This window comes from Bombus pascuorum, chromosome 1, assembly GCF_905332965.1.
Source record: "Bombus pascuorum chromosome 1, iyBomPasc1.1, whole genome shotgun sequence".
NCBI lineage: Eukaryota > Metazoa > Arthropoda > Insecta > Hymenoptera > Apidae > Bombus > Bombus pascuorum.
The window spans coordinates 13,757,129-13,778,735 of NC_083488.1; the positions used below are offsets into that span (position 1 = coordinate 13,757,129).

The following is a 21,607-nucleotide window of genomic DNA, read 5'->3' on the forward strand; positions in this document are numbered from 1 at the left end:
ATTCACCCTCCGTTTTCTCCCCGATCGTTTCAGGCGTTTCATGAAAAACACGAAACGAATCTTCCCAGATTGGATCCGTTCACTCGAGTTCCTTCTTTTAAGAAACTCTCCCCACCCACGGGGCACTGCCGTACCGGCGTATCCCCTAGTTGGGCTTTTCTTGCCCGACTTTCGCGTAATAACCGGAAGCGAGAAGCGAGGGCAAAGTGGATCGCATCATAAATCTGCTCTACGCTTAACAATGGAGAGCCTTCGTCTCTCGTAAGTACGATCAAAAGAAGTTTCGCGGAACTGGCTATCATTATGATAATCCGTCTACTATCCCATAAAGGTTATAAAAAATGAATCGCATACTGTATTTTCAACCTCGACACTTCTCCTTTTGTTCCGTCGTCTGGACGTTCCGCGACGCTCAAACATTGCTATGTACGTACTTACGCTATTTCTCGATATCGCTCTCAACCTTATGTAAATGGAACGAGACGAGTTAAGTCGTCACTCGAATAACAATTTCTCTGTTTCAGTCTTTCAAACACCAAACTGATTTTATTACGTAAATATGTACACGATTAATAGTCGATTCTCAAGAAACGAATGACTTACATCCATCCATCGCAAGCAGATAAGAGAGATAATGGTAAATTATAAATAAGTTGTTGCGATTAAAGAACGACCTGCTTAACAGCTTAACGACGCGCTTCACTTTGTGCCGTGTGAAACGTCCCTATATCCTCGTGTGCTTTCGTCTAGAATGAGAAAGTGTATAGGTGAACGTTTAAAATCGTGGGCGTCGGAATCGACGATCGTATCACGATCGACTCGCGAACGGACTCATATATGCGTGTTTCTCGCGTTTTACCGGAGAGTAAACCAGCGGATATCGCTTCCCGTCTCCATCCGTTTTCATGTTTTCATCCCCGTTACATTTACAGTAATGAAAAAGCGTGCAACGGTGAGGAGGGTCGGAGATGTTCTAGAAATTTTGAGGAATATCACGTCGTTCTTTACAAGGCGTTCAGGTTGCCTCGTGAATCACCCGAAAAGTCGAGGCTATTTTTCAAAGCGAGCGCAGGGGACACGACCGTCTCGAAAAACGAGCCGCTCGAATGCTTCGTTCCCAGAAGAATTCCGAAAGAACGGCAACGATAAACGTGCGACACTCGACGATTTTTTAACGCAGGAAATATGAAAAATGCTAACGGAGGAATTCCTACTGCTACGTATTACCTTTTACGAGTATTTTATATAGGAAATGCGCGCGCGCACGTTTAATTAAAAACGTATTTCGCGATAGAAGGGTACCGTTTCTCGTGTATTAATTTCGATTTTAAAAAACTTCTCGCTACCTGCATCGAAGAGAACATACCTACGGTTGAAACAGTCCACAATGGCTCCGAGCGAATTAGTTGGATTCATTTACGCCGAACCGATCGAGGTAACCTTCGACAACCCGACAGTTACTCAAGGTTAGTGGGTACGACAAAGAAGAGCCGCTCCAGCGGTCTTCATGGAACGCTTCGACAACACCACTGTAACACGTATTATTCAATATATCTACCATCGGCCGCTCCTTCGATTGAACTTTTGATACGTGCAAGGACATTCCATCATTCCTCTTCAGTTCGCAATTCTCTTTGTGCATCATAACCCTTTTTTTCGATTATACAGGCGAGCAAAAGTAGAAATGATAAATGAAGTATTATTGAGATCGAATCTTAATTTGAAAGAGATCGAAACTAATTTATTACAATTTTACTCCAAAAAAAGTGAGTTTTCTATTTGGCTGAACGATGATCGGAATTAGATACAATGGACACCTTTTCGCTATATGAAAATTAACACGGAGAATATCCTTTTCCTACATTCTTCGTTTTTTACAAAGCAAACACGAACGACCACTTTCCTCTTTCATGCACATGAATTTATAAGCATCTGAAATGCGGTGCGCGCGTTTCTATGCAAAAAAGAAGTTGCTAGAAGAATGAAGATATACGTTCTGGTATGAACATATATACATTTGGAAAAAGGATCTTTGGCCGCGTGTTCAGCATTACTTGGGCTAAGCCGACGAGATTTATGCAATAAGCTGGAAGATGACGTCGTCAGAGGAACGCTCATCCTCAAAATCGATATAGCATTTTCTATCCACATTTTCACACATCTGCTTTTTGACAAATGTTTTCTTCCGGAGAACGAATCGATTTTATCCCAAACAAATATACTTTACATCCCCGTTATTCCTAGTAAAATTTTCTTAGTAAAAGGCGTCAGGATAATGAGTTGGTTCATCGACGATCCAAGAAATTTTACTCCTGAATTTCTCTCCTTTTTATCTTTATCGAGAAAAGTTTAAAATATTTAAATTGACAAATGATTATATAATAGAATAGAAAAACATCAACAACTCTGGAACACAGTGACAAGATTGTCCTTAGACATAAACGACCCAATTTGTCTACGACCTACGGAAGAATATATTTGTCTGTGATTTGGACTAAAATTAAAAGAAACTACTTCACCTAGAGTGATACGAGTGACGAACACAACATGACTGAAATTGGAAATTTTCTGAAAAGCCCGTCAGACGCTTTCAGGGGAAAATATTCACCGTCATAAGGGAACACCATTAACGTTTGCCATTTCGGTCACGATTTTTTCTTCGTGGGTATTTTACGAGGATACTAATACCGCGCAAGGAACCATTCCGTTGTGTGAACGTGTACGTATAATAAAAGATTACAAAGATCAACGTATACATTCGAGAAACCCGGTTTTCTTTGTGTATGAAAAGAGCAAAGGGAGAAAGAAGGAGACCAGGGAAATTCTCCAGACGCCAGAAAAATGTCCTCACAATCTGCAAGCAGGTGTTGAGAATGTGACCTGCGCTCGTCTTTTCAAACGAACCTTCGATGCACGTCCTACACCTTCTACAAGTGTATCCGTGTGTGTATGTATGAATGTGTTCGTGGCCATGTTAGAATTGTTCGCATCCTGTCGGAACGGAGTTAATACTGCGGTATTTTCTGTCGAATGTTTCACAGTGTGCAGTATGTGGAGACTTTTCGTCGAACGACAAAGAAATTTGGAGCAACACGAGTCACCAATTGTTTCCAGCGGAACAATCGCCCGGTACAGGCACGCAGTTGCTCCTTTCTTCTCTTCCATTGAGAAATTAATCACGGGGTACGCGATAAAAATGCAAGGTTAACGTCATTCGTGTATGCGATAGATAAGAAACATACGGCTCGTTTCAATCACACGCACACAAACACGACATCGTCGCTAGAAGCCAGCTTAATTACGACCATAACAGCTCGTTCATTCGTGCTTGCGACGTTCATTCTTCTTATTCTGTTTGTTATTAGGTTACATATTCTATTCTTAATCCTATAGCCTAATTCTTATTCTACGAGCTTCAAATAGTTTAAATTATAATCACGATTGTCAAATAAGACAGAGTTGACAAAAAGAATATTTACAATTGGATTTAAAACATAAAGAATATTAAGATAGGAAGATCGAATGACAAATTACAGCATTGGATACGTTGCGCCACGCATAATACGATAATGCTGAAAGTACGAACTTCGAACGAAGAAACGATACGGTTGATAATTCAATAATTTCGCAGATTCTCGGTTACAACGTTTTATGACTCTCGTCTCGATCGATCTGTACATGAAGATCCTTGGATGTGCGAGAGAGGAAGAAGGCAGAACGCGAGGAACAAGTAACGAGGTTACCGGAACGTTCCACAATTAATTTGCTTGCAAACGGTTACGCTCCGAGAATAATTATTCAAAGTCCTAGCTTCTGCTTGTGCAAAGTGCAACCACTCAAAAGGTTCAACGACGTATGGACGATGTCGCGTAAAATGTAAAAAGATTTACGCGATCGTATTTTAGCCGAGTTTAATCTGTTTCGTTATTTGAAACGTCCTTTTCATCTTTCTGCTAAATGACCTTAAGCTTTATATCCACTTACTTGGTTAAAGATTTATAGTCTCATTTATATTTGAAACAGACGCTAATTCTTCGATATTTTACACGATTCTGAAATTCTATACATCTACACTTTTCCCGTTATAGACCAATTAATATTTTATTACATTCGTTAAAATTATATTTCAATTGTACTCGAAAAGAATGATCAACGAACGAGCACATTTTTGCTCGGACAAAAGTCAAATAACAATGCTCCGCGACGATTCGTATTCGACAGCCTCGAAAGTTAATCGATGTCGATTAAAGAGCACGCGGACTTCGTTAAAATACAATTAAAAAGAAAGTATCGTCGGCGGTTTTAATAGTTTAACTGCGTCTAACGCTCGTGTCCCGCGCGTCGTTAAAACTTGCTCGATTGCACGAAACATCAGCAGAAAAAAAAGAAAGAAGAGAAAAAGGATACCATCCGCGACATGGTTCGCCCTGCGATTCTCTCTACGTACAGTAGTTACGTATTAAAAGTTCCCTTTATATTTAATTACATAGTCTGGAATTCCGGTTCGCGTATCGCGGAACCCTTCAATTTCATCTCATTTCTATGCAAGCTTTTCAAACATCCACACGATCCCGAACCTATTCATCGGAACACTCGCGCCATATCTTTTTGCACGTTTTATGCTTTAACGAAAATTTCCTGTTACACCGAATTTTACGATATTCGATTATTCGTTTCATCAGCACTTTCTATTGTTCCGACTAACCACGATACGTTCAATAGAACGTGTTTCTAAATGCATTATACATAGATGGCTACAATTAAAGTAGTGTATGAATGATTTACTGCATAATTAAACAAACATTATTGATCAAATTTAACAATTTATAACTCACAAATTGTTAGTGTCAACAATGACAACAGTTAACAGCTTTGGTAATAAAAACGAAGTTGTACAAGCAATCACAAACTATGTGATTAATCTAACATAAAATTGTAAAATAGAAGTTTCTAATTTATAACTCGAAATTTGTTAATTTACCGATACTATCGATTGGTAAACTATTATATAAAATAGACAAGATAGACTACTTATCATTAACTTGAAAGAAAACGGAATCTTCTTATATCTACGTTAATGAATAATAAATAATAAGATATAGAGAGAATAATATTTGGAAGCAAACTCTTCACATTCCTGTTTCTGCCATAATTGAAGAAACTTGAGATATCCTACTTTCACGTTAATATGCTGAATTTTAATGAAATTCGATAAGGAATGAGCACGATAAAATTGACAAACGCGTAGCAACTCCGAAAGGTCAATTTCCTGGTGGAGTACGCCGCAATTGGAACGCATCGATGGCATTGCACTTGTCGGTAATAATTCTTTGATAAAAGAGCGATGCAAGACGTAAACAACGACGAAGAAAAGAGGCTGAGACGGTTGCGACGACTTTCCGAAGTTTCGCTTTCTCAGCAGAACATTCTTTCGCCGATAAGATAACATTTCCGCGCGAAGAATTTTAAATAGATCGTCGAACGGGTATCGACGTTTTCTTCGTCCCGTCGAGCTCCGTATTGTTCCACGAGATTAAAATTACCGGTTAACTGTCAAACGCAAGACAATTGTTAAAAGAAAACGAGTAGACAATCTACTAACAAATTAATCGTCCAACAGATTTGTGCGATCGTTACGCTTTGTTCTATCAACGTGTTTATGCGATTGATATAACACGATAAAGCCAAGCTCGTATCGTCGCAGACGAACTCTTGTTATTCTTAGTATTTATCATTCGTAATACAAATTCATAATCAAAACAACTCATTTGTGATTTAAATGAATTTTATTTAAAGCATAATACGATTAAAAGGTTAAATTCACAGGAGGATAATGGGATTTCGCTTTGTTACCATTTTCCTGTACGTTTTGTGTTTTTTCTTAACAGCTTAGTTATACATGTACCTATTGAGAAAGCGAGGAACAATAATAACACGGATGAGCACAAGGGCATCGTTGATCAGAACCGAGGAAAAAGAAAAGATCGATATTCTCTAAAACGATGTCCAGCCAAAAACTCGAGGAAAATCTGTTTGCAAACAGCCTCTGAACAGAACTCATGAGAGAAAAGTCATCGCCGTGGAATTTATAACAGTCGCCAAATATCCGAGACCTGTGATAACCGCCAAGATTCGCACTGAAGCCAATTTATCTATACCACCTAACTAACAACAGATTCCGTAATTATTATCCAAGGCACTGTATCGTACCTTGTACAGGGTTAACGACGATTTCGAACGTCGCTGTTTTGGAGACATCGCGTCGCGTCAGTTTCGAATCGACCGAGCATCGATGCAGAATGAACGTAACCAAGACGTGTCGATTCTAACTTCAGGCGCGTCGATGTTTTTTAAAGGTTCGTAGAGAATATCGCAGCGAAACACGAACGCGTCGGCGATTTCGTCGATGACGCAATTCCCCGAAGGTTCTTTCTATCCGGTTACGTTCTTTGAAATTCTCTTACGTCTATCAATCTTCGAAATTTTCGCGTAAAAGTGAATTATAATAAAGTAAATAAACGGTCGAGAATAATGGGGGGAAGGTAACGAGGTAACAAAATGGTCGTTGATCGAAGGACAGATAGCACTCGCGACATTGACAACAGACTGAGACTCGAATCGATCGTAATCACGAAAGTAACGTTTAAGACAATATTTTAGTACTTACATAAATTGTGAGCCGCAATGTTGCGCTCCGTCGGCAGATCGCAGAGTAGTGTATAATATATCCAATAATCCACAATAGCGTAGTACTGCACTGATAAAACTTTCACTTTTTTTCTTTTCTTTTTTCTTTGCTTGCCGAATATAATCGGCTTTTTCTTTGAAATCACTGATTTAAATCACACTTAGAACAGTCGCACCACTCGGAGGTTTGAACAAACACACCTCTCACGAAACACCACAAAACAATACGAAATTGAATCAATGAAGAGTATTCGATGCAGAAGGTGCTAGTTGAATAGCACCGTTTTCCAATGTCTGTGTGTACATATGTAGCCGGGCTGGTTTACGTATCCGTACGAAGAAAACACCTTACTGTAAAAGCACGAACGTTTAGTTTCGATCACACTGTTAAGATAGTTGTTGAATGGGAACTGGCTTGTTCACGGAACAGGCACGCGCTTTGCTCCGTGAACTTGGTCGAATCCAATGCGATATCGACGCGTATCGAACCGACTCGGTAGCCGTAATACAATCGAAAGAAACTGCTGCGTCGAAAGCGCGAAAATCGGAGTGACTTACACGGCGATCACGATCGGAGTATGTATCTCGGACGAAAGACGGGAAAGCAATGCGGCACGAAATCCACACACAGAGCCACTGGTAACGAGACGAAAATGACCGATCGGCCGATCCGATGGAACACGAGCACACACGAGAACGCGGCGTACTACCGATGATCGAAGATTCTCGCTTGCAACCGACAAACGAGAAGGACAGAAACCGAAGACGGATTACATATAGAGCGCACGCGCGCGTTCTAACGCGCTTTCGTTACGTAAAAGAAGTGCGCGTTGGTTAAACGTCACCACATCGGGATGGTACACACTCCGCGGGATCGCGTAAAAGGTGTAGAGAGAGAAGTGGTCGGAGAACCGGGTATATTTTACCGCGGTGACGCGAAAGGCACCGTGTGCTAACCTACTTCTCCTTCCGTTGACTGAAACTCTTCGCACCAACAACGTTGACGACGACAACGGCAATGGGTACGACACAACAACGACGGGAACCCACACGAGCGGCACGGTACACGCGGCGACTCGTTGTCTCTCCTCTCCTCCGCACGCGCGGTCCCTCGCTTCTTCGACTTTGCTGTTTGTGTCACCACGACACCGCGAAACCAGAAAACAAACAACTGCCGTCGAGGACGCGTCTTGTTTGCAGGAAAGCTCGACTCTTTTTCACTGGGCGGAACTCGTTGTCGTTGCGGGGGAAAAGGGGGACATAGAGGGAGAACGAGGAACACACATACACAGTGGCGCGCGCGCGCGCGTGCCCACGGGAGGGAATGAGAGAAAAAGAGAAGGAGAAAGAGAGAAAGAGAGAGAGACAGCGCGGCAGAACGACACAATCCGACTACGACGGAGGTCCGACTCGAACTGAGCGCCGAGCGGCTGATCGAGGCCGACGTCGGCCGACTCGACCGAACCGAGGCGCTCGCCGATAGCGCGCTCTGCTCCGCTCCGCTCTTTCCCTCCCTCCTACATGAACACTAACCCTCCCTCCCCGACCATCACCCCCCCGTCGTAGCTTCGCAGCCGCCACCCTCTTGCCTCTTGCTCTTCCCTCTCTCAAACTCACGGCCCACCTTCCTCCTCGCGCTCTCCTCTCTGTAGTCCTCGAGCTTCGTCTCGCGTTCCCGCTCTTTCCCCTCTCTCAAACAACCTCGACGTCGTGCCTCACCGTTCCCTCCTACCGCGTCTCACCAAAGTTTCCGACACACCGGTAACTTATCGGAATTTACTCGTTACTCCGAATTCGTGAGCGACCGCGTGCGCCGCGATAATACCGCGTGCGAGAATACCGATAGACGCCAATAGCATGCTCCGATTGATTTTAAGAAATCACTTGATTCTTACATCGTCTACTCCCTCTCGAATAATAGGTAATTAAACATCAGTTTCGATTCTCTGACGTAATCGATCGTGCTGCATTACGATTAATCAGTTTTCGACCTAATGAAAATCTTGTTATTGAGTGTGTATTGTTTATTCGTTGAAATAGGATAAAAGGATCTTTTGCTCCTTTGGTGCACCAATATCGTTTTGAAGTGCCAGTTTGGACGAGTAATATCCTTTTGGAGCTAGAACATAGCCAACTTAACTATTCTTGTAACAAAATCATAAATGTGCAGATTTTCACTTTTTTCAGTAAAGAATCGATCAGAATGTCTTTTGCTTCTGTTCTTATAAATTAAAACAATGAACGCGACACAACAAACGTGATTGCCGATTGTGTTTTAAGTTTCATTCGCCAGTTCGAAAATTATCTAATCACTTTTTTGTTCAATTCTGAGTTTCTATGATCCATCGAATCCCACGAGTTGCAATGTTGACAGTGACACGCACGACACTATATAGTGCTTACCGTCTAAAACTACGTATTATCGACCAATATGAGATACAACGTCGATAATTGACTAGCATATAGCTGTTACTGAAGAAATTACTACAAGAAGTTTAGTGAATAGTTGACGGAATATTTAACGCTTACCAAGAAAATTGTTCAGCGAATACGTAAAGACATTTGCCCACGAATACTAATCACGCACCGATTACACGCTCGTGTCACTTGTTTACCTCGGAACGATACGATAAATGATACAAGACCGAGATAGGTTAACTACACGGCTTTATTACGAGACGTATGTATCAGCGAAGAGAAGAAAAGTGACTAAGGATGCCGACAAAAGGTTAGCATGTGTCGGCATTGTTGTGGGACACGCTTATTACTGTATTAATATAACATAAATTAACCATCCGAGAAGTAATTGCAGAAATACATAGCCACAAAAACATGGCGCCATTGCTTACACGCTAGTGTGCTCCAAATTGTTATAATTAGTTAGAATCTATCTAAAAAATAAAGAAGAAAGTGCAGCAGCCTGTAATAGTCGATGTTTTTATTTTTAACGATTTCTAGTTGTAAACTAATCTTTCACTAATATCATCATCAGTTTACATTTCAATTTTTCCCTTGCAAATGACAAATGATAATGGTGCAAAACATAAACAACATGATTTTCTAAATATGTTAAAAAATAATCCGTATTCGCACGTGTAAATCTTCACGTGTATGTAAAATATCATGAACATTGTGAAATATAAAAATTGTCTAATGGAGAAACATTGGAAAGTTTCCAAAAAAAGAGATCATTACTTTATTGTGAATTCTAGTTGTCTCTGGAAACTATCCAGAAGGTGTATAACGTTAGCTTCCTGTGTTATATCGTCAAAAATCTCTCTTTTTAGAAAGGGCCAACAAAATTAGCATCATTTTATATCTTCATTCAATGTACCTACAAGCTGTTCAGATATACACAATAACGAGCAATTCAAAATGTTAGCGCATTCATATTTTATTTTTGCAATAAAAAAAGGTCTTTACACGAAGCTAAAGTTATCAAATACAATGTGAAATTCTTTGAATTACATCGAATTAAAATCTACATACGATCTTCTCGTTCCCGGCTGCACTCGTGCGTGATAATCATGTCGAAATCGTTAAATTACATTTTACGCACGCGTGTAACATTTTTTCCTGCTATGCACAAAATCCGAAGCACGACAATCTGTACGTACACGAAACCTTACGTACGATTTAACTAGAGGCATTGAGTAACCTTTGTACATGTCTAGTCGCGACTTACGCCAATGTCCAACAAGTTGTCGACATCGAGCTCGGTAAACAGAGCCGCCAATAGAGACTGCACGACATTAATCACTCGGATCGTTTGTCGTCAGTGTCGCGTCATCTTCGATCCCATAGGAAGACGTTAGCGTCGATTTTGAGGAACACTTGTCGAAGGACGCGTGAATGATTTGGCACTTCTCCAAAATGCAAATTTCACGCGAAGATTATCGGCGGAAGCGTGGACACGCGTTCGTATGCCTTGTAGCATCGCTTAAAGATGAGTCATATAGTTAAAGAGAAACACTTAAGAGTACGTCTTCGTTCTGCAGCCGCGAGTAAAGCAGGAAAGCGACGCAAACACCAAGCGCTTGATTAAGCGATAAATAATGAGACGAATAAAAGAAAATAAAAAAAAAAAGAGAGAGAAGCGTCATGAAAAGCAGTCATTTGGTGCAACTTATCATCCAAACGGTTGCATCTTTGCTTTTATTATAATAAGCTACATCTTTATCGTATCACGATCGGTTAATCGATAGTAGAGTTGTTGAAACATTACGTGCGATCTATCGGAGCGTTGAACTTGGCGAAGTTGCAAAGTTATCGACAACTCTGAACAGGCCGGCGATCAACCGAAGCCAATTACGGTGTTCGGCGATGTAGCAACGCAAATAACCGACGTACGTGGGATAAGGCGCAAAAACGAAAGAAAAGACGGAGAAAGAGCGAACAGAGAATACGAAATCTAGGTCACGACCCAAATCATTCTCCTCCGGCTTCAGTTTGAATCTTTCGCAATGCATGAAAGTGCCCAAAGCGTTTCGAAAGCCCCCGCTCCACCGAATACACGTTGTTTCGCCGTGAGCTTTTCTCGTTTTCTCCAATTGAATCTCGAGCAAGGCTCGAATAAAACCACTGTGTACTAGACATGCATTAGATATATTCCTTGTCGGAGCTTAACCGTAAATATTTCATGTACCGCACGGAACGTTCTTCATATTCTCGCAACACCGCGTAACGCTTCTTACGTTCACAATTTCGTCGTCCACTGCTACTTTCTAACTACTTTATTCTATCAACACATTGTAGATCTACTATCTTATGCAAAAACTAACACGTGCCCGCAATCTATCTTTAGTTGCAAGAGTTTTTTCAATAATAAATAAAAAGCTAATCTTATGAATTATAACGTCTTAACGTCATATGTTACCTACGAACGTAATTGTGATAATACCTGTAATTACAAATGTTTATGCAAATCGAAATTTTTATGAATACGATTTAAAAAACAGAACATAAATGCAGATTTGTTATATGATATAGATATTATAACGATTACTTTATTTTGGATATTTCGTACATTCTTGTGTATTATGAGAATTCGATACATTTTTGCACATTTAAATTCCTCACAGATAATTGTATAACGATTCATACTCTATATAATGTATATAAACGCGTGAACTAATACTCCGAAATCCCATGGTAGCAGTTAAACGTTAATAATGACTATCCAATACCATAGGCAATGTTGTAACGACAATTTACAAAATTTTATACTTTAAACTGTTGTGTTGTTTGTGCTTGTCAATATTTAATATGTAACACTGTATTCTAGTCGAAGAATTTATATTATAAAATTATAAGGAGAATAAAATATATAGTTATAAGGCTACAAAAATTCATCGAAACAAATGATTAGCCAAGTTCCTATCGTGTTACAGCTTCGATCAGGAATATTCCTGAACGGGACGTATCGAAGCGGAAACACGTGTCCCCGGGTGTTTTTCGAACGAGGCCAGAGGAAATTTCTGCCGACAGCCTTGAAAGTGCACTTGATTCGTGAGCGCGTGCCTCGTAAACGCACAAGGCAACACGCGAGAAAGCTCTGGGTGCTGATGGCGCGTGTTCAGAGACGTTTCGTCAGTCGTTCGACTCGGTCGGTGCGCTCTTTCGATTTCTCGACGTCAGCCACGTCTATACGCAAACGCATATACGTAGCCAGCAACGATCCACGCGGCCACGCGTGCACACGCTAGCCCGTGTATTAGACGATTGCAACGTTGCCTGGCGTGCAGCGGGTGCACCGGCGTACCGTGCGCGTTGTTGCCAAGCCATCGGATCAACCGGCATTCCCATAGAACCACGCGAGTGCGCGCTCTCAGCCTTCGAACTTCGCGACTATGCGGACCACCGGGCGAAATTCTCAACGATTCGCGTTTCGAATTTTCTCCTCTTGGTTATGCATAATACATTGCTCGGTTCTTTTTATCCGTCATACGTCCACAATTTAATCAGTTTACATACCATTCGACTTCAGATTACAATGCAGATAGATTCTCGGAAACACCATCGTGTTGTAGAAATAGTATCGAGCAGGATACGATGATACGTTAAGTTTTTGCGCAGTGTTAACGCACAAGCGTGTGATTTAATTACACGGTAATTGCATAAAAATATAATGTAGAGATGAAAGTTATGTTTAGTGATCGATAATAATCGAGAGAGCAACGTCGAAATGAATTGTAGGCACAAATGGATATATTGGATAATATAGTATAGTGATGATGCGTGAGAATAATGGCTGAATGCCAGTACGAGTCCACCGTCGAGGACCACGATTGTGCCAGTCGACCGTGCTAAATATACGTATAACTGTAATAACTTTCTAACGGTGTATTCCGATTTGTTTCTTTCGCTCGGCTATTCTTCTTCACGCTGCATTTCGTACTCCATTTCGTGGTGAAATTAGTTTGAATTTGTATGAACACGTCCTACAGCACCGAAAGACCATCCGCATAATAGGTTGTAAATGACGTCAAGATTAAGTCGAAGATATTCGTACTGGTAGCAATAAAAAGACTGCTTTCGTCAAATAATCACCAAACGAACTTAATACGATAAATTCAGCAGAATTGTTTCATGACTTATAACATTGGTGGATTGCACATAGAAATACTGTCTACGAATATAAATTATAAAAATTTTCGGAATACCTTCGTCGTTTCTTTAAAAGGAAGTTTTATGGGTAATAAAACGTCGTCGTGGGTCTCGAAACAACTTCAAGGACCAAGCAAGGGTAGGTCAGTACGTTGGGTAAGAAGAAACGCATACACTCTCCCATCTTTCTGAACACGTCATACGATCTTAATTACATAGCCAAGCTTGCAAACAGCATAGATATACGTTTACTTTAAACCTGAGAACAATATAAATAATCAGTTTTATTGTACTTTGTATATTACTATCCATATTTGCATACAATTTGTAATCACATGCTTGTAGAAAGTATGGAATTATTGATTCTAAATTTCTTAAATAATATACATTCTTATTTTATTCAATAGAAAGTATACAGAAGTATCATCGTTATAAAATGTGAAAATATGTCGCGACATATCTGACAAGTTGATGACCAAATCCTAGAATAGTCAAGCGAACTCTTCCTGATAACTTATCGCGACTCATGTACGTATAAGTGTTTGTTTACTTTTTGAACGAATGGCACGGCATTGAAGAAATTATCGCCAGTTATTTCGGGTCGTGCTAACCTTTGGGTGACCTCGATTTATGCATCAACAACTATCAAAGTAGTTGCGAAACTTCTGTTTTTACAAAAATATATGTAAATATAGCATAAAACATAAAATAAATAGCATAAAGACGTTAAAACAATTATTTACGTAACATTAACTATTAACTTTACTATATGCAATGTAAACCTAGTAAAATCAAATATAAAGAAAAAACGAAAAAGAAGGTATTATGATGTATATCAATATTTTATAAATATTTCCAATTTGTGAAGCTGAATAAAAAAAAAAAAAAACGCCAGATCTGTAGAACTAGATAAAGAATCCTGAATCGGTAAACTTTAAATTTGTAGGAAAGGCAACCTGGGAGCACAACATTCTCGTAAAAGTACCTAGATCCCAGATCTGTGAGACCCGGTAAAAATATCTTGAATACCCTTCTGATGTTCTTGTACAATTTTTTTATCACAAGAATTGTCTTCTCTTGTCCTGTATTTATTAATTCCTTTTTTGGTGCTATTGTGTTATCATTCTTATTGCTTCCATTTTTAATATTACTTTTTTATTATTATAACTTTTTCATCACATTCGCTTTCACGCTTTCGATAGCTTTGCATTCATTTATTTTTTTTATTACTATAACTCGGTCTTATAATATCCTTGCGCCGTGTTTTTTCCTATTAAAATAATTTTTTCAGTATTCATGCACTGCTATTTATTAATGAGATCCTTTTTTTCTTGGAAAGCTGGATACTCTCGTTCCAAACCGTCTTTATTTCCATAGTAGTATCGTTTCCTTGAATATGTAAATTTTTTCAAATCTTAACTTCAACAGAGACGTACCACAGGTATTGCAGAAGAGAAAATCCTTGTAATAATAGATTACTCTCCATCACGGATTGTGGATGGGCAATGTCTATTAGATAGAAACGAACGTGGAATCCTACGGTAGTCAGGTCGTCTAAGAGGAACGATTTTAGAGAAAGTGGCCAGCAATGACTATAAGGGTAGAATATCGTCTATGCCAAGTAATAGATCATAGAGTTAATTTAGTATATATGTATAGGACACACACTTCGACACTAGATCATTCTGTGATGTAGAAATTAAGAATGTAGAAATAAATTTAAACATCCGTGAAAAATATCCTGATAATCACTCATCATCATTTTCTGTGAATCCTCGAAAGTGATACTTAATCTGAAATAGCACATTATCACGTGAATTCAATTATCCTTTAATAAGATATACAATCCATTTACAGTACTTGTATCCTTATCGATTTCAGATGCTGAGCCCCACGCATTAACGGTGTGGATTAATTTATGCAGATGTTCCATCACCTGATCTCCCTAATGTTATGAGGATAATTAACAAATTACTCGTTATGTACTTTATAGTAATTAAAAAATTGATCAAAAGTCAAAAGTCTGGTAAAATAAAGGGTTGAAATTCCAATTAGAAGCAAGACCTCGATCTCTTTCCAATTTGGATATTCTTTTTTATAATGATAAAGTATTGCAAGTAATTCCAGATATCATTGCATCAAACAATATCACCCCTTATTTGATCCGCTAGGGTCTTGCTATAACGTAGAGACTACTAGACTCAAGACGAATATTTGCTGAGATTTTATACTATGCATAATAAATCACAAGAAGTGTTGTCGAGTGATGAAAATCCAAGTGTAGTATTTCAGGAGGAAGGTGTTGCACCACAAGAACACGGAAACTGAAACTGAAACTAGTGGGGGAGAGAAAGAGATTGTAGCACGGCGTCAACTGCGACTCGAGCGAGTCTTGGTCAAGGCAGGTCAAGTCACGTCTAAACCTGACACTCTGATCGCGATTGCAATCCGGGGAGGAGGTCAGATTGAGTCGTGGAGGCCGTATACGTGGCCTTGAACCACGTGCACGGCCGTGACTTTATAGAAATAGAAAATATGGATTGCACCGGTATTTCTGACTGTTTTCTGGCACACTCGCCTTCCCATGCGCCACATCTCTATTTTCCACGCGCTCTCGCTTCAACGATACCTGTTTTGATGAAAGAACCACTACTGTAAGTTGAATACCAAAGGTCTCAAACGCAAGGCCTAGAAGGCGTACATATGAACATTTAAATACGTATGTATAGAAGTTTATTGAATTCAAAAGATGAAATCGGATCGGTAAAAGAAAGAGAACTTGGAAATGATAGTAATTTTAATTGGATTTCATTCTTCGAATTTTGAACGCTATTTCAAATTTCGAATGGCGTTTTACATGATTCGCGTAAAAATAAAAGTGCAAATGCGCTTTACTCTCTACAGCTAAGCCGAATGAAAAATGCTCAAGGTCCCAAGCATGCAAATACGTCTGAATATCCAAAGTTGAAAGGAATCAAGACTGTGAAATGTTTTCTTCCATTATTATCATTCACTAAACTCGTTGCCACCATTGTGAAGAGTTTCCTGATAAAAGAAAATGTTTCTTGTACGAGTCGTGTTTCTATTATGTGCCAATAGCTGTTACGTGTATATCTTGTGTATATCTTACGCGTATATACATCACGTGTACGTATAATGTACACACGTTATTGTATGTTTGTCTCGTAACCAAGGCAGAAAGAAGGAAAGCTAGTCGCTTCGATAACTGGCAAGTTTGCAATTAGTCATAGTACTTAGTATAAGTAATATAATAATGATTATAATAATTTATATTAATGAATTCTCGAATCATTTCGTCAGCCAGATAAAAATTAAAAAGTTCGATTATTACGTTAATATGTTTATCTCTTTAAAGCAAAATGATGTTGTAAATCTAAACTGAATGGTTTGTCAGCATGCTCAAACCGATGATCATCATTAACATTTAACACGACGCGTAAATGAGCCCTGTTATTTATGTAAAGTGCTTAGAAGAATCTCGTGTTCACGAGCTACCGAAGGAAAAAGGTATACGAGAGGGTGAAGAAAAAAGACGACGTCGAGAAAAGTAAAAGAACCAATGGGAAAGAGAAGGAGAGCCAGTGGGCACGAGACAGAAACGGGTTATAGATATCCAGGTCAAACGGCCGCCAACGTGAGCGAGTATTTCTTTCACGTTTACTTATCAATTGTCTGATAGTCTATGCACAATGAATCTAAACTCGTACGAACAGTTACGTACCGTGAATAACGATTTTTAAATTTCTCACGAAACATTGTAACGCTACAGCAATCGATCGGAAAAAGAGGAATGATCGATCGGAAGCAAGAAGGCAAAAACAGAAGTATAAAGGTGGTTCACCATTGTGTGCGCGTATGTGCATACGTTGTATGTAGTTAGGTATGTGTATATGGAATAATGGCAATAGACGAGTAACGAACAATCACGTAAACTCGATAGGAAACAAATATATCGTTTTACTGCCTTATAGATTTTCGAACAGCATCGATGCGGTGTATCGGTGTTTATTATTTGCCCTCGTAATTTTACGAGTGTTTCCTTCGTTCCACCGTCGTTACAACTCTCTAGTTTATCGTAATCATTTCACCCGTTCATAACAGACATATTTATGCTGCAATTAACTCTCGTTAGCGGAAAGCCCATCAAGTACATGACTACGCCGGTATATCAGCCACACTACACCGCGGGCTGATTTCGTTATACCGTTGCAACGTGCTGCCGCAATCCTCTGCGCGGAATTAACAATGCAACCCTTCCACGGTTGCCGCCTCAATGACCTACACTTAAGCGCCTTATTATTATTATTACCTAAGAGTAATTATTCAATAAAGCGTACTGATAGATTTTTATAAAATCATTTCGCGTTGGAAAGTTACGTTTTGCGCCCGTGTAACAGCCGAGAAACTTGGCTACGAGTTTTCAACATTGTTGTCCATTAACGATCCCTCCGTAAACAATAATTGCAAGCAGTTTCTCGTTACCACTTTCGTCTTTCCTTGAAAAAGAAAAGAAAATAAGTCGCTAGTTAAGTAATTACAGGAAGTTGCAGCGCGTAAGAACCTTAACAGAAGCGACAGGATACGAACAACAATCATTCGTTTGAAAGGACTCAAACTCTCGGAAAAATAAACAGACCGTCATATTCTTGCGTTCACGGCTCTTTATGGTTTTCCGAGACGCTTAGCAGAGTACTTAACCCAGAACTACTTTTGTAGTCGTCGAATCAAAGGACCTTTAGAACGTTTCCGTGAAAATTAATCAACGACTTTCATCGCGCTGGTTATCTTTACCTTGTCGTGAGCAAGTTACGTTAACTATCATATCATTAAGAACGTCATCTTTCCCGTGGAATCTGAGATATCAACTCTTCGCTAATCAACATTGCGATAAATTATCCGACCCTCCATGGAAAATGTGCGATTTTATTATGCCGTTAGCGGAAATATTTTCACGCGTGATATCAAATTAATCCTATTCTGATACGACATCTGACAGATCCGACAATTTCTCACTAACCAACTCACCAATAACCGAACATAATGACCAACATCCAGTTTGATTAACGAAGATGATTTTACGCGCGAAAATATGCTAAGTTGAAAAGTAAGAGTCATATGGGAGAAAATAAAAAAGGCAAGGGAATAAAAGTAGAGAAAAGAAAGAACAAGCGTGTGCTTAGCATTGACTAACCCCATTTGGTAGCGAAGCGAGAGAAATCCATTCCAAGGCGCGGAACATTACCCAAACCATCGGCCAGGGCCCTGAAACCCAGCCATGGTTGCCATGGTGACCGCGTCCATCCCCCTCTTCGTACTTGCCTCGTACAACCCTCCGTAGCCCATTTTCCACCCCTTGCTCTGCCGACGCCCACACTACCGCCATCAGCAGCAGCACCACCACCACCAGCACTGCTACCCGCCACCAATGTCCATCCCCTACCTTCGTGTTTGCCTTCCCTTCCTTCTTCTACGATCTTTTTCATTTTTCATCCTTCCATGCCCTTGCGATACCATTCGACAACGTTCGTTCTATATCAATTTACGGTATCGATTACCGTACTATCGATTATTTGTTCTACCTTGTGATTTACAACGATCTCGTAAGTGTCGCAAGTTACAGGTATGTTTACAAGCTTCCTGTAACTCTGTGATTTAACTGTTTTCTATCGATTGTTGCAGATTTGTACAGATTTTTCCGTCAATTCTTGAGATATATCAATGCGCGTTTGAAATGGTTTCTGCAATATGTTTCGTTATTTTTGAACGAAATTACAGGTGTACGATAGTTTACGTTTTGTTATTTAAAAACGGAAAATGAAACGCGTCCCAGCCGGATCACGCAATTCCCCTCTACCTCCTAGATTAGAATTTTCCGGAGATCTCCTTGTTAGACTCCACAAACTTTGTATCCGCTGCAAGTAAGACCGAACTAACCAGGCCAGTTAATAAGAAGTTGACTAGAGGAAACAAAAAGAGGGAGAAGGATGTGAGCAAGAAAGTTTACACGGAACTTTCGACGCATAATTACGGACGCAACGGCAACGAACGAAATTTAATTCCAGAATCGGGAAGCGAATTTGTAATTGGAGCGCTGATTACCCTGGCCATTTCCTTCTAGCTACAGTTCCAGACGGTCACATTCTTCCATGTACCTACAATTGTCCGACAATCCTTTCCAATCAACCTTTCTCTTTCAGCGATTCAAAGAAGAGCAAATTTAGTACATTACGATTTTCGATCATTGTGTGTTCCTTTTTTTCATTTCTCTAAATGAACTTATCATTGTCCACACCAAACCAAAAAGTCCCTTATACTATAGCAGCTTACTTTCAACGTGCAAAGATCCGAATAAAATGAAGGGAAAAAAGATACGTAAGAACAACCCCGTTTCATTATCAGTACAATTCCGCAGAACAGAGAAACGCGTTTTTTCGCCGAGAATTAAGCGTGAAACACTGGCTGCCGCTCGGGCTACTTTCTTCGCTGTAATTTCAAGGTTGTCTGCCGTGTAATAGCATAGATAAAGCTCTTTCTTTTGTCTGGCGGTATGTCGAGGTCCGCAGGCGTGAACAACGTAGCAGACGTAGTCCGTTTAGTCGGAGACGTCGTCGAATTAGTTTTCAGGTAGACTGGGACAAGATTCTAACGGTACCACGGCTCGATCGCGAGGCAGGATGGGATGGAATGGCATGGAGTTACAAGGCGGCGCGGGCGGTTCAGTGACCGACCGACCGACCGATCGACTACTCGCTATACTACGTCGTCGTCGAGAGAGAGCAAAGCGAAAAAGGAGAACGAGAAACGCAGAAGGGTTCCCTGGGTACTTTGTTTCAGAAGTGGTACTCGTCTCGCTACTTGCGGTCTCGTAACTCGATTCTTAGGCGGATATCATTTGCACCGGGACGATGACGCGTCGATGACAAAGAAGAGGAACGCCACAACTATCGTAGATTGACGTCGACAAACTCCATCGCATCAACCAGCAACCCCTCCTGACACGTGACAAACTTTCACGATTCTTTATTCGAAACACCGTTTCTTTTTCGATGATAAAGAAAAACCAAGACTATTCGTTCTCTTCGAAGGTACTGATATTATGTATGCTATGCGTTTGGTTCTTTTCTTATTAGATGACATATTATCGTGAATAAATATTCTCAAATGAGTACACATATGTTTAGGTACGCGGTATAGATCAGCAATTCTAGTATTAAAAAATATTTACATAGCATGTATGAAAATACGAATACAATCTATACCGTCGATCCTTCGAATATCGTTCATCAGAATGGTCGTATACACACGTCGAAATATAATCTAACAGAACTGATTGACATCAATGGAAGTATCACAACAATGATAGTATACATTCCAATTACGTAAATGGGTGAAGAGAACGTATCGTTCGCGTGGAAGTCTAAAAACCTCAGAAGATTTTCTAATGGAGCTGTAGGCTATCGAGATTGCGACGAGCGATTGCATACGGTTCCGTTGTTTCGCCGCAACTGTTGATGCAATTTTCGAAAGCACGCAAAAGTTTTATCCGACGATACAAACGTTGGCGCCATCCCCACCCCTCTCTCTCTCTCTCTCTCTCTTACATCAGCCGATTCACCTACGCGTGTACACCGAACTAATGCTGGCCCCTTGCTCAGCTGAATAAATTACACAATTTCCCATCTTGTTTCCACTTCTCCTATCGCCTGTCTGTTCTTCGCCCCTTTCCCCACTTCTCCCAGTGTTTCCTCCTTCTGGGGTATTGTATTTCGCTCTCTGGAGGAATCCACCAGACAAATAGAAACGATAGACGTACCCAGTTCACTCGCGCCATCATCCAAACGAACTTTCTTCGCTATCGTCCAAACACGCGTAACATCAAACATGCAAATACGATTTGGTCAAAGAGGAACGCCGTTTTGAGCGACTCTATAACTTTGAGTTATATAGTTAACATCCTGAGTATTTTTGTTAGTGTTAAAGATTCGACAAACCTTTCTTAGTTAAAATGTCTTGTGCAGCACTTTTCCATAGATACATATATTGCGATATTTATAATTATTCTTGTCTTGTCATCGCGTTTTACCAAAATAACGGAGATAGGTTAGGTTATTTTACTTCCGAGCTCTTACGTTCTAGTGAAATGGTCGACGATAAAGTTACATTGGCAAATATATTTTTTAATTAAACGATATGTCTTTTACGTACATGGTTTCTTTTATTTTAGCAGTTAATCCAACCCTTCTTCGTTACTCAACTGGTTCCTCTCTGAAAAGGAAACATGTCTCATCGCAGG

At 40.0% G+C, this 21,607-nt stretch overlaps 2 protein-coding genes across 5 annotated transcripts in view; one reads left to right on the forward strand and one right to left on the reverse strand.

Annotated features, from left to right (window-relative positions):
* The window catches only part of LOC132904933 (mucin-2-like), a 332,312-nt gene extending 324,221 nt beyond the window's left edge, over positions 1-8,091 (reverse strand). For 2 of the 4 annotated variants that reach the window (XM_060955786.1, XM_060955791.1), the window contains exon 1: positions 6,668-8,091. The gene's annotated coding sequence lies outside the window, so the exon portion shown is untranslated. The remainder of the gene's footprint in view (positions 1-6,667) is intronic. The other 2 variants (XM_060955800.1, XM_060955809.1) reach the window with 2 other exon arrangements.
* The window catches only part of LOC132905132 (poly(ADP-ribose) glycohydrolase-like), a 473,462-nt gene that overhangs the window by 441,182 nt on the left and 10,673 nt on the right, over positions 1-21,607 (forward strand). The window lies entirely within an intron of this gene.